The following is a 14,352-nucleotide window of genomic DNA, read 5'->3' on the forward strand; positions in this document are numbered from 1 at the left end:
AGCGTGTTTCTAGCTGTGTCCTGTCTCCACGCATCTGTCAAGACGGGGCCTATTTCCCGCTTGGCCGAGGCAGCTTCTCAGGTCATTTTCTTTTGGAAAAGCAGAAGAAGGAAATCCTGACAGAGCGCTGACTGAATGAACTCTAACCTCTGCTGTAACAGCTGCATATTACAGCCTGTTCAGATAGTCAGGAGAAGAAAAAAAAAAAGGGAAAAAAAGAATGAAAACAAAAGGAGAAGGCCGAAGTTGGTTTGATTGTCCCGATTGCTTCATTATGTAACACAAGCGGTGAATACGACACAGTGCGTCTTCTCGTGCTGCTACTGGCCTTAAGCCTTTCCATCACTAATTAGCTGCTCTGTACAAGACACTAAGAAAAATATAACGTGTTAAAATCTGAGAGGAGAGCACTGAACTCACTGCTGATGGGAGAAGCATCCATTGTTTTCCCCCTGATAATGCTACATTGTTAACAGCAAATCTATGTTGACGTTAGCAGGAGACAAGCTAGGTAGCCGTTAGCCTCTAGCAGCCAGTGAGTAGCAGAGACATTCATACACTGATGGTTGTGGCTGTCATGCGAGGTGCCGACCAGCACATCAGGAGCAGTTTGGGGTTCAGTATCTTGCCCAAGGACACTTCGACATGCAGACCAGGGGAATTGAACCAGCAACCTTCCGATAGCAAGACTTTGGCTCTATAAGGCTCCTTTAGGTGGCCTTATAGGACGCAGTAAATTCTCTATTGATCTGACTCACACACTCATTCTTCCCTGATAATGCAACAAATCCTTGTTGAAATTTGCAGGAGCATGAGTTAGCTGTTAGCAGCTGCTGGCCAGCGGAGTCCCGCTGTATGTTTGGCCAAGAGAGCTGAGAGCTAACGGAGCTAATAGAGCTATCGAAGCTATCACCTTAAACACAGAGAGGAACATCAAGTGTTAAACTGAACTGCAGTTTAATTTGACAATGCAGTAAATAAATGCACTGAAATAACTCGATCATGATGATAAAGTAAAGAACATTTGTGATCATGGGATGGTTTACATTCACTTCTGGGCAGTTTCTGGGATGGTTTCATCAAGAGCCTTGGAGGATCCTGGATTTCTTACTGTTTTAGGACATTTTATACACTAGAAGATTGACTGATTAATCGAAAATGATCAATAATTTATACAAGCAGTTGTCAGCTGCAGCCCTTGCAGCGGCAGAAGCAATAGCGGGATTCATACAGTATTAGCAGAAACAGAAGTAGTAGTTGATTGATAGCCTCAATTGACAATGTCCTTGTCATCAAAACACAGAAAACAGTCAACACAGATGAGGGTGCCATCCATCAACAGAAAGTGAGGACAGAGATGACAGGAGAATAAAAACAGAAGGCTGGTGGCAACAGTGACACACGCGGCAAGAATGAGCGACTCACAGTCTGTTAGCAAGTGAAATAAGAAGAGGCAACCGGCGAGGCCGGGAGAAACCACGCTCTCTGGACTCTGTGACTCAGCTGCAGTCACCTGTGATTCAGGGCCGAGTCACAGACCCTCGGCCCCAGATGTTTAGCACATCCCCACCACATTTACTGTAAATGTCAGGGCTGACGGGTGCAAGCAGCCAAGGAGACCGCAACATTATTTATGCCGTGTTTTTACACTGTGTCGGTGTAACCCTTTGATGGCTGGTTGCATAAGCTCGCTGTTACTGGAACTCCGCGTCTGGGGGTGAAGTTCAGTCTGGGGTGAATGGTCGTTACTGTGATGTATCAGTCTCTCTGTGGAAAAATCGAGCTGCGATGATTTTCAGGCATGTCTCCTTAGTAAATTGCAGCTTTTAATTTCACGTCTCCTGTGGTTTGAGCAAAGATACTCGACTAAAAGGAGAGATTAAATCAGATTAGATTAAATGCTGAGGATATGGTTAAGATAGATATACAGCATTTGTCCTGCTTCAACCCCAGGTAGAGGCCCTCATTATAAGCCTGCACCTAGCAGCTAATTCTGCTGCTGTCATTCCCAGTGACATAAGATTTATAGCATCAAGGATAACTGATTTCATAGAGGGCCCGGGTTTGACTGAGCTGGTGCATCCACAGTAAACACCGCAGGGGATTAACGGCCCTATCGCTGGAATGACTCAATTAATAATCAGCACCGTTTTTTTTTTTGTCTGGTCTGCAGGTCCCTCTGCTGGTGCCAGCACAGAACTGGCAACCCAGCGTTGACTGGTATCCATGCGGGCGGGGAGGGTTTATTTACTGGTGTGAAATGGGTTTGTGTGGGAGTCTGGCAACATGCCCATCTACTTGGCAACCCATGTGTCAGTATGGTTTCTATTTGTGAGTAAAAATCTGCAGAGGTCTCTCTTTTTTCCCCCTGCTGGCTGCGTTTGGTTTGTTGCAGCATTGCGGCCTCGTCCCGAAGTTCAATTGCGTTGAACTCCTCTTTTTATGCCATTAAAAGTTACAAGGGACTTGTTGTGGCATATATCAATTTGTGCCCACTGAACGTTTGTGTGTGTTGGCGTTATAACTGAGCTCTGTGCAAGTACCGACATGGAAAGAAGAGCTCCAGTGACTGTGCTGACAGCGTCATTAGACAGCCAATGAGGGTCACTCAGTGCCCAACCCCTGAAGGCCTTGACCCCAATGTCCCCCTGGTTCCTCCATACTCAGCAGCACACACACCTCTCACTCACTCTAATGAAGTTATATGCTGTAGATGGGTGTGAGGGGAGCATAGAGGTCACAGAAGCCCACAGTGTGCAGACTCGCTCACGCTGAGATGAGCAGTAGGGTAGACGAGGGTTTGATTAGCCAGATCTGGCTCCTATGAAGGCCATTTATAAAAAAAAAAAAAAAAGAATTATAAGTCACTGGTATTTTGAGAACCACTCATTTGCCTAACCCTGTGGAGAAAAGTGTATGGAAGAAATAAAATTAAATCCAAGTCTTTAAGTTTGAGGCCTTTTGTGTTAGTTTAATGTAGCAGGTGTGGTCATAAACTCAGAATAACTTTGCACTTGAGTTCATTAAAAAAAAAACTTTATTTTTTACTAACAATAATGGTGGTCACAGTGTGTTTTTTTTTTCATAATGCAACTTCATTTCCATGGATTACCAGCATCAATAAGTATGCATAACAATTGTTGCATGAAACGAATGCCACATGTTTTTGCCGTAGGAGAGCCAAATCGTCTAACCCCCGTCTTTGCCCGGCGCTGTCGCTGCTCATGTGGTCCTGGACATTCATTTGGTCGGGAAGTAACGCGAGAAAATTCCATGGAAGCGGAACTCCACAGGATTAGTGTTGCACTTCCATAAAGTCGGTATGCTAAGGACGGTCAAAATCGCTGCGGCACAGGACGAGATGTGGTGACTTTTAGTCGCTGGTACGGGTGAAAACTGCCAGACAATACATTTCCCACAATGCCGCTCAATATAGTCTCTTTGTTAGACCCTGCCTGGACAGTAAATGCCCACATCGTTCAGATTTTATGCCCTGACATGACACCATCAATTAATTTATTCATGCTTTATCATAGCTACGGACGAAATTGGAAGTCTTTTCACCGTCTTCAGCAGCGGCGGTGACGAGTCCACTCTTAGTGATGTGTGAAATTGATGGAATTTGAAATATTTTATACGGCTGTGCTCAGTTTGATCTGATTACCGTACCATTAGCTGTCAGTGATACAGATGAGAGTGAAAAGATGAATTAACCTCAATCTGAAAGCATGACTGGACAAACCACTATTTAGAATTACATAAGTTACAAACACAAGTAAAAATCCTACTTCTAACCAACACAACTTGTATCCCGTCTGTTATGGTATACTCATTGACGTGAGTTTAAAGGGGCATTTCATGGACTCTGTCTGTCAGTGCTCGCTAATCTGTTCTTTTAAGGTCTGGACGAGGGGGAATCTGGTTTAATGGTTATGGCTGCAGAGAACAGAGGGAAATATGCCTCATTACAAACCAAAGAGCCAAAGCCACTCTGCGTTTGAAGTGGCCGGCAGTTTCTGGCTTTCACTCTCAAACAGTGATTCACAGATGATCCTTGAATGACTCATTAAGTTCATCTGTACCGACCCCCGACTGCTTTTTTCGGCAGTCGGCAGCTCCACAAAAGGCGAACTCGCTTGATATCTGCTGCCGGATGAGGAGGCTGAGGGTCAGTGTGGTGGAGCCCTCTGCTGGTCACTGCGTGGAAAGCACTTGTCTTGCAGAGCAGGGCCCTCAAGTACTGTAAAGGTGTTGAGTGCAGTCTGTCTTCTCAAGGCGGAAACGATCCCCGCACAGCTTCAGCCTTCCTGTTGAGCTGGAGTGGATATAACATGATTCTTTTCTGTCTCGCCTTTCAGCCGACTTGTGAACACTTTATTCCGAGGAAGGCATGTGACCAGGCGCTGCTGCCAGAAATTTGCCATTGTTTCTCCATATGGATGTGTGGAGAAAAGTGGAGCTTAACAATGGGCCACAGGCCAAAAGTAAACATCTATTATGTTGTATTTTATTGTCCAGAAGCCAAATAGTACTAGGATTATAACAATTAATGATGACCCTGCACATTCAAAGATGATTTTTGCCTCACAAAAATGAAATACCATAAATAGTGCTTCATATTAAACATTTTGAAATTGATATATAAATATATATATATATATATATATATGTTTTTTTTTTTTCGTTAGAAACATCTTGTGGGGCCAAATCAAACGTTGTGGTCGGGCCCGGGCCATGGATAGTCTTGCTCGTGCCCAGGGCAATATAATCCAGATAGAGATATCGTGCATCATCTTCTGTATCTGGCAGAACTGGAAAAAAGAAACTTGACACCAGAGACGTTTTCTTGCTGCTAGGCTAATTGATAGAGCGCCAATGAAATGAAAAGTCAGGGGACAGAATGATTGATTTTCCCTCCGTCTTCACAGAACAACTTCTATCCATAATAAAACCAATCACTCGAAAAACAAATAACAAATGACATCCTCTCGTTGCACCGTCGTTTGTTATTATTGAAGCTAAAGACTTTGCTCGTATTCGTACAGTCGGTCTGTGTACACAGCAATCAGCGCGTTTAGCAGTCTGACCGCTCCGCTAAGTGCCTGGGCGTTGTGTCGCTGTCCCGTCCCCGTCCTCTCAGGGGCTTGTTAATAAAAAAGCGGCCCGGGCTCCTGGCAGTCTGGACGGCACCCAATCAAAAACCCATTAATCTAGTGATCTACATTAATTTGTTTCTCAACAAGCAGATGGCAGTCCCGATTGAAACCAAACAGACATGTGTTGTGTACTGAATACAAATGGGCTTATAAATTGGCTTTTTACACAAGCAACAAAGGCCACGTTCGTCCAATGGGGCTGATACCTGATCGCGACCTGAGCAGTTGGTGGGCTGCTGATAGCTTTGTGGGCCTAGAACACTGTTTGCCATAAGCCGAGGGCTGTAAATATGAGCGTTTGTCCACAAAAAACTCTGCAAACTTTTGACCTCCCGTCTGCACAGGCCTGATTACAACCCCCCTGTGTTCTTATTTCTGTGTTTTCCTTGTCATTTACATTTCATACAGGGGCTGTTCTGCTGAAAATAAATCCATTTTATCACACTCCTGAGAGGCAACAGTTGCTGTGAGGGAAAGTGCTTCCAAATCAGGCCTAATTGGAGCCCAGTCAACCACCGAAAACTAGTGAAACTCAGCAGCTGACTCATCTTGAGTTAATGAACAAGCGAGCCAGTCAGATGCTGTGAGGAAGTGTGACTAATCTGTACAGGCCAGCAGTGAGTCACACCAACACAGATCATGTCCTCCTGATTTGGTTTTTGTTGGACTCAGTTTCAGAGGATAATTCAAACCCTCTGGGAGAACGATGAGGATCTGATTATGTGCATCTGCAGCAGTATATTTCTGGCCGAGCTTCTCGCTGCAGCAGGGGCAGCTAATGACACGGTGGCCTGTTTGCCGCTCCTGATTTATTTGTGTGTTTTAGAGTGGGGGGGGGGCGGAGCCTGCAGAGGTCTGAAGGAATGATTACAGAGCCCTGCGGCATCCCGGAATAGACGGGTGTCAGCTGGAAGCCTCGGGACGCTTGTTAAGGCCGCCTCCGAGCAGAAAAGGTTTGCCCGCCGCTCGACGCAGCTCTTCAATTAGAGCAATTACCACTACAGTGAGGCAACGCTGTGTGTTGTACAGTGATGTAAGCCTGTGGAAGGAGCTCATGCGAGCTAGCGGCTCAACAGCTAACGAACACAGGTCTCCTCTGTGAGTCCGAATGTCACTTATCTGCTAGCTAGCCTTTTTTTTTAAAGCATTGTCTCAACAGGCCACAGCCAACATGCATCTGAAAATACAACCCCTCTGCTTTTTTTTTTTTTGGTTCTGTTTTTGGATAGTTATTTTTGTGACGCACAGAATGGGTGTGAGAGGGAGGTGAGAGCCGCGGAGAGAGCTCAAAATGATTGTGAGGCTGCGTGCCTGCCTGCCTGCCTGCCTGCCAGTGTGCACACGCGCTTTTTGTGTGTCCTTCACCAAGGCGCGACGGTGGCACTGTCTGGCTCGCACGCCACAGAGCCGGCAGGGCCAGACGCTGCCTCACACGCTGTGGTTAGCATGGTAAGGTGAGATACTGCTTGTGTCTGAGTGCGCAAAAAGTCTCATAAACCCCGCTGCGAGGACACAGTGCGTGTGTGAGCGACTGCCTCAGCATCTGCTGCAGTCTACATGTCTGTAGTTTAAGGGCAGAGATGATGGCTGGAACACACGGCTTTGGTTGAGGTTATTTATGGGATTTCAAGTATTTTTATCTCGGTAATAAAACACAGCGCAGAGGGGAGGACGTTAAATAACAGTGATAAAACGAAATGATTCAAAAAACGTACAGTGCACGACTGAAGTTTATACATATGATGAAATATGGAATGCGTTCATTTATAACGTAGGTGATTAAAAACACTAGTGTGACGTGGATGGCACATTCCTCCAAAAATAAAAACCATTTTGAACCCGTACTCGCGCTTGAACTTCCAACTACGCATTATAAATATCACTTCATGATTTAAGGCGTTGCGATGTAACGAGGCTTACAAAACGATTGCTGCCATGAAGTTTAACGCGGAGCAACGACAAAGTCATGAATCACATCGCTTATGAAATCGCCGCATTAACGAAGAAGAATCTTACAACTCTCTCTTTGAATGTACGTGACAAACTAATATTCAGCTTTCGCACAGTGACTTCTGTACGCGCGTGAAATTTGCTCGGCATAAACTTCAAAGATGCTTCCCTGTAAGTTTTCAACATTTTGCGCTTATCCTGTGTTTGTATTTCTAGCCAACCTATACTCCAAGCTCCCTTAGTGCCTTTTAAATGTCTCCATAATGGCTGGATGGGACCATTATGAAAAACATATCTCATGTGTTCTTCAGTGTTTTATTTTTATATCTCACTCCTTAAATGTAGTTTTCACCACTTCACCTCTGCGTTTTACGACTGTGCAGACTAAATGACCTGTTGGACCCGGAGACGGTGTAAATCTCCTCTTCTGTCTTCTGGTTTGGGGTCAAGGCTGCCGGCTGAGGAAGGAAAGGCTGTTTGTGTGTTGGGATGTGTGTTTGGAGGTTGTGCAAAGCGGCTCCCGGCTTCCTGAATGAGCCGCTGAATTTAACTGGCCTGGGGTTTGCTGCCGCGCCGTGCGCTTTCTCCGTGCGGGTCGGAGGTCGGCAGGAAATTGATGCGTCGACGCTGATGTTCCCAGTCATTGGGTTACATTGTGCTCGGTGTTTTATAGCCAGTGGATAACCATGATTTAGATGCGTCCTTCATGTGCCCGGCTGGCGCTATGAAACAGAATGATATCAGATATTTTAGCATTTTTCCTGGCAAGGAAATAGTGGAAAGCTGTAATAGTTCCCGCGTGTGCTACCTTAAAAATTTTGCTGCTTTGGCGAATGATTGCCAGTAATTGGCACTTGTAACCGCTGACAGTTTATCAAATTGGTCAACAATCTTTTATTCTCGTCTGCCTGCTGCTGTCTGTCTCCAAATTGTGTTGTTCTCGTCTGTCTTCAAGCTGCTTTGGAGCTGTCATTCTCCGTCCTTATCTTCTCTCCCTTTTTTTCTCTCGTTCACTCTCCCTCCATCCACTCGTTGGCCTTCGGGTTCCCGCTCGCGATACGGAGAGATCGGCTCATGACTGACGTGTGCGAGCGCGTCCAACATGGATTGTGTGTCCAAACTTCTCCCAGCCATGCAATTATGTCATTTTGTGCTCAGGATTTCCCCTGAAACGACAAAGTGGCTTGGCAGATCGTGGCATGAGAGACGGCGATGACTGAAGGTTTCGTTGTTTTTTTTTTCAGCAGCGGGCTCATCGCTCCGTCTTATCTGCTGGTCTCGGTGAGGTCATTCGGTCAGGGCCAGGCTGAAAATGACAAGGTTTGAATCTTCTAGAATAGTTCAGAAAACTAATACAATTCACCCTTGTCTTGCTCTGCGGTGATCGAGCCCACCTGTATGTCCGCCTTTCTCGGATGGAGCTGCCCAATGACGTACCACTCAGCGGGACCTTGAACGCAGCGTGCATGTTAATCAGTTTTCCTTGGAACAAAACAAGCCAAACAAACAGTGATGCACACTTATTAGGCTCTTAGGAAACGTTGAGTAAGACTTTGGCTGCGGAGTCAAAGGAGCTTTCTTTTGGCAGGGGAGATTAGAGTCAATTGACATGTTTTCATAAGCCTCAGTTTAGATTTAGACATTAATTCTTGCTTCTATTTCACATCTGCAGTTGCATCTGATTAGTGTTTTATCGCTGTGTGCAAAGCTGCTTTATCAGTCTTGTAAATACAGCTGGACGGATCTCCTCTCACCCCCCAAATCCCCCCCAGCCGCACACACACAGACTCGGCTGTGATTGACCGTTGGCACGGCAACAAACGGTTCTCCCCGCTCATCCCATTTCACGTCCACCAGCGTCGCAGTCCGTTTCTGCCTGTTCAAATTGTTGCGGAGAGCGCCGCCGCGTAAATAAAGTTATTATTTTTGATCCCCCCTCACCAGCGCCAGGCCACAAGGAAACTCTGAGTCTGCGATTTGTATATCGTCGGAGTAAACTCCCCACTTGGGTGTTTGCGAGGTTGGAGTAAAGCCATGTTGGAAAGCTGCCTGCTGCTATTACCTCTGGATTAGGTGGGTTTGAAGGAGGGCCTCTCTATTCCACTCCCAGGACAAGATAATGATGGATCCACAGGGGATAGAGATGCGTCAGGCTCGTCCCAGAAAACAAGGTTTATATAGTGGAAATGGCTTCCAGGTGCTCCGACAGTGTAGTTGGACACTGACAGTTGTGCCTGCCCCTGAAGGATTTCTCAAGGTTCAAGTCTCATAGCTATCTTTCATTTGGACCCGCTCTGCAGTGGACACACTGACGGGGAAGGCAGCAGATGCTCACAGTTGGAGGTCTCGAGGACTGACCCTAAAAAAAAAATTGGATTCACACTTTTCCTTCCTCCAAAATGTGCTGTTTGACTGCATAGCTGTCCAGATACAAAAACTTTTATTTTTAGGGAAGTTATTTAAGACTCAACATCATCATCATCATCATCATCATCATCATCATCATCATCAAGCCAGGCCATATGATATTATTACCACAGTCCTCCTTCACTGACTCCATGTTGTCATTTTACAAGATATCACAAGTCCTTGAGCTCTGTCCTGCTGAAGGACAGTTTCTCTTTGCTCACCTTACATGTCAGTGTGTACTTACAATTATGAACTCATGAAGTCACAACTACTTGCCAGTCATGTTCAGGCACTTGACAAATGTGACGTAAAAAGGTCCCACCTCAAGCACACCGAGAAACAGACTTTTCCAGCCCATCCTCATCAGAAAAAAACCACCATAGAGGTTGACTGGTTTGGAACAATCCAAAAATGTACCAAAATTATTTTAGTGAATTCAGTAATTAATAGTATGTGAACAAAGACAACGTTTTATGGCCCACCTGCCTGCCAGCATGCCCTACTGGGGCAACCGATCCTCTCTCCATCCCTCCATCACCCCTTGTTTGTCGTGACCCAGAGACAGAGACGAGGAGAATCATGGAGGAGGCTCCATCACATCGCAGCTCCATCGATTCCGCTGGCTCATAGCTCGTTCAGTTAATGCATCTTGATGTTGTGTTTAATTACATTTAAGGACCCGTGCGGGAGGGGCGCCGGTGCCAAGTCGTGGTTTTCTCTGGGCCAGCGTAGCCAGAGAGGAGACGTCTCTCAGGGCTCGCCTGTTTTCAAACAGCACTACACAGCTAAATGTCCTCCAAGTGACTGCATGTATGCTCAGACCCCTTGAACGTAATTTAGTTCTTAATTTATTAGACAGTGTTGGAGTGATGCCCTGATTAAAGAGCCCATACATTAACAGGCATTCAATGGGATCACATTATTAAATACAGGGGAACCACAGTGAGCCCTGCTTACTTTGACTCCCTCTCTGCCCCGTCTCCTCTCACTCCAGCGTCTCATCTCTCTCCCGCTACCCGGCTCCCCCCGGAGGCTGAACGGCGCCACTGCAGCCTGTGCCAATAATACCTGCGTAGCTGTAGTCACTGCATTGTGATCAGGACTGTTGAAGGCAGTTTATCTGCTCCGGGGTGAGAGCGGGCTGTTTGTGTGTGGCGGCGTTTGGGATCCCCGGCTCCCAGTGGAGAGATCCGCAGAGCAGGTAGAGAGGAAGAGAAGGAGAGGGCAAGAGAAGAAGATACTTCTTGTGACATCAATAAGGATAACATCATCACAGAGACTGGACTTGTGCTGATTGATGCTGGCTGCCGACAGGAAGAAAGAGGAAGGAGGGTGGGCAAGGGGAGGGGGATTCACTTGTGTTTGCTTTTGTATAAGTGGCTGGGGAGCGTGTAGATTGCACGTACATGCATGTGTGTGAGTGTCTGTGTGTGTGTGTGTGTGTGTGTGTGTGTGCGCGCGTGTGTTGTCCCATCCAGCTTGTGTGTCTCTATGATGTCAGTAGTCTCAGTCAGCACCAGCGAAGGTGGCGTTATTGCTGATGTTTAGCCTCTGTCGTAGCTCCGCTTCCCAAAGCGATTGGGATTCAGAGAGGAGAGGCTAACGAGTGCAGGAGGCTGACAGACTGAACTCTGAGGAGTCGTGAAGTGAGAGGATCAGTGAGTCGGCGCTCACGCAGAGACAGGAGGCAGCCTTCTTAAAGCGCGTGTCTTTGATGTCTGCTTTGTAAGGCAGCCCGGAGAGGGGAGCAGAGGTCTCAGGTCAGGTTCGAACCCAGGACACTGCAGCTTTAAGCCTTTTTTTTTTTACCCAACTGAACTTTAAGTTCCGTCTTCTCTCATCTTTGCCTCGATTTGTCTGAACTCGGTTGAAGTTGATTCTGTTCGTGCAATGTTTCAAACTGATCTGCTGAGAGGGGATTTCTGAAAATGTCCACACTGGCTGACACTTCCTGCAGCTGTTTCACGTCAGCAGTTATCCAGTTTTCTTGAGATTTCTTGAGATGACTGGCAATTTTTAATCCAGTTTGATCTTTTGTGTTGAACAGAACAATGCGAATCAATTGTATGCACTCAGTTTATACAGCAGTAAAGTCAACCGACGATGGGTTTTGGCTAGAAACTTAATTATGTCCCTGTGGAAGCGCTGAAAATGTGTTTTCCAGCATGATGGCTTTCGCTTCCACAACTTGACATATGTCAGCTGAAAACAGAATTTCGGAGAACACGCTGTACCAAAGTGGGCAGGTTGGACCAAAACAAACCATAGAAAGTGACTCAGCGTTATTGTGAGCTGTCACAAAGTCTTCAAATTGAGTACATTCCACCAACCGGGGCTTTTCAGGAGGAGGCAACAGGGATTGAATGACTTAAAAAAAATCTGTTCCCATGCTGCTGCATAACGAAGTAAAAATAGGCTGTTTTACAAGACGCTGAAGGATTTTTTTCCTCAAGTGTTTGTTAGAAAAATCGGTCGGCAATGAATTACGGTCCAGGGGTGGTCCAGATCTGGTAGCCAAAACACAGGTGCCTGTAACATATGGGCCAGAATATCAGGCCAGCCATAGCCATACAGTTGGCTGAGATATTGTTATGTCATGGGCACCCTTGTTCTGGTGATTGGATTTGGGCCACCTGTGGGCCATAATTCATTGCTGTATTAGGGTTGGGTGGACGGGGAATGTGTGGTCCATAAACCATTTCGACCTCGATGGGACGTCCAGATTCGTATATACATCCTACTTAGCAATCCGCGCTGAGCTTCTGTTTGAACCACGGAAAGAAGGCAGCCTTTCTCAAATCACTGGCAGAGTGCAGTTTGATACATTTAAAAAGAATGACGCTTGTTGGAGTCCGAGCCAGACTCCAATTTAATTATTGAACACCCCCAGTGCCTTGTTTGATCCATTGTAGATTCATACGCCAAGGCTTTATATCAGTCAGCAAGACAAGTGTTTGCAGACAGGAAAAGAGTGTTTGCACGGAGCGGGCTGTTGAAGTGGATTTGGTTTACTTTCCTGTGACTGTCAGCCTGCGTGAGGCTGAATTGTTCTCACTGTGGCAAGCGCTGCTAATCCACTGCAGCGTGCAGCATAAAGACAACTGTCCAAATCAGATGCAAATGTAGTTTGACCTCCAGGCTGTGTAGGTAGTGTATAGCCCTGAGGATGTGTGTTTTTTTGGTAACACATCCCTGCAGGAGCTGCAGCAGACGCAGAGGCAGCTGGCTATTTTAGCCACAAACTCGCCCAAATTGAATTAATCTGTCGGGTATCTGGATCGCTCCCTATACCTCCTCGCCTTATTTCTGACTCGCTCCGTACACAGGAGTTGAGGAAAGGACTCAGTGTCCTCTCTTTGCCTCGAAACATTGATAGTTTTTCTATCCATCAGTTTTTGTTTTTTTTTGGGACATTTTCAATTTGCGCAGTGAAAAAGCAGTAGGAGTTTGCATAACTTACTTTACAGTGAGCTGTGGAAAGAAAGAATAATTAAAAGCAAAAATGCAACAGAGTGCAGTGGAAACATGGATCGCCACATACAGGACACATGCAAGTTAAGGTGTTTGAACTCTTTTCATAGCGACACCACGGAAAAAGAAACAACAATACAAGAACAAACACTATTTATACGTTGGAGAGAGAAGGATTAACTGAGGAGTCTCACTGCCTGAGGAAAGAAGCTGCTCTGTTGTCCGAGGGTTTGGCAGTGGATGATGCAGCAGATGATGGCGGTGTCGTCTGCATACTTCACTAAAGAGTTCTCTTGAACTCTGGGAGTGAAGTGTGAACAGGAGGGAGCCGAGCACACAGCCCTGTGGGGCGCCGGTGTTGAACTCACTTACCTGTCACTCTTCGTAAAAAACTTTGATCTGTTTGAACATAATTGCCATTTCTCCATAATGTTCTCAACATCACGTTTCTTCATTTAAGGTTTGATTGGCAGCGCTCTTTGAAATACTTCCACTTCTTCTTCTGTAATGGCACCTGGCCCAGACGGAGAATTAAAAGTAGAAAGGAAAAGAAAATTAATTCTCACTTCTTTTGCATATTTTGGGGGAAATGTGGTTACATTTTGAGCAACATTTGGATTGAAAGCTGACATCTGCTGTGGGGAGAGTCTTAACTTTGGCGGTCTTTCTCTCTGTTCCTCTGCAAAGGGTGTTAATCCTCCGTACCTGCAACTTTTTAAGGTGGCAAGAGAGGCGATAAAGTGACGGATGCATGGCAGTCAGAGGTGGCTGCTGGGACAGTGAATTGATTTTTCCGCGTGTCTGTGTGCGTGTCCGTTTGTGTGCAAGCAGGTTTCGGCGGCTGCGTGTTTGTCTGTCTTTGAATGTGTGCTCTCCCCCTCTGACCGCTCTCATGTTTTGGGGTTCGCTCTTTACGACATCTCATCATGGAGAGAGTCGTAGCAGGAAACCACAACAGAAACAAACCTCTGAGAGGCGGCATCTTTATTGGAGCGAAAAAAAAAAAAAAGTCTTGCTTCCAAGAAAACAAAAGAAGCGGGAGAGGACTGGTTTTAATTGGGAGCGGTGTGTGAGGTAAATGAGGGGAAAAACGGATTATTTCATCATGAGAAATGGTTAAGTTTTATAGGGAATTCCTCGGGGAAGTGCCTACCATTAGAGACGCTGAGAACCCCGTTCCTGTTATAGAAAGTTCATCTACAGAGATGAGATGTTTAAGTTCTTTGACTGAGAGTAGGTATGGCACAGACACCACAGGAATATGAACTTTACATCTGAAGTGATTCTACTTATTGACATTAAGGGACTCGTTGTATAAGGTCCACACCAAACCCTCATGAACGATCTTACATTTCTCTGGGGATTT

The 14,352-nt window shown here is 46.0% G+C and overlaps 1 protein-coding gene across 12 annotated transcripts in view; it reads left to right on the top strand.

Moving 5' to 3' along the window:
- Nucleotides 1–14,352, top strand: part of nav3 (neuron navigator 3) — a 443,539-nt gene that overhangs the window by 282,373 nt on the left and 146,814 nt on the right. The window contains exon 1 of one of the 12 annotated variants that reach the window (XM_030440428.1): nt 13,935–14,060. The exons of the other annotated variants lie outside the window; for them this stretch is intronic. The gene's annotated coding sequence lies outside the window, so the exon portion shown is untranslated. Of the gene's footprint in view, nt 1–13,934; nt 14,061–14,352 lie in introns of those variants that run through there. 12 annotated transcript variants of the gene reach the window in all.

This window comes from Sparus aurata, chromosome 14 (assembly GCF_900880675.1).
Source record: "Sparus aurata chromosome 14, fSpaAur1.1, whole genome shotgun sequence".
Taxonomy (NCBI): domain Eukaryota; kingdom Metazoa; phylum Chordata; class Actinopteri; order Spariformes; family Sparidae; genus Sparus; species Sparus aurata.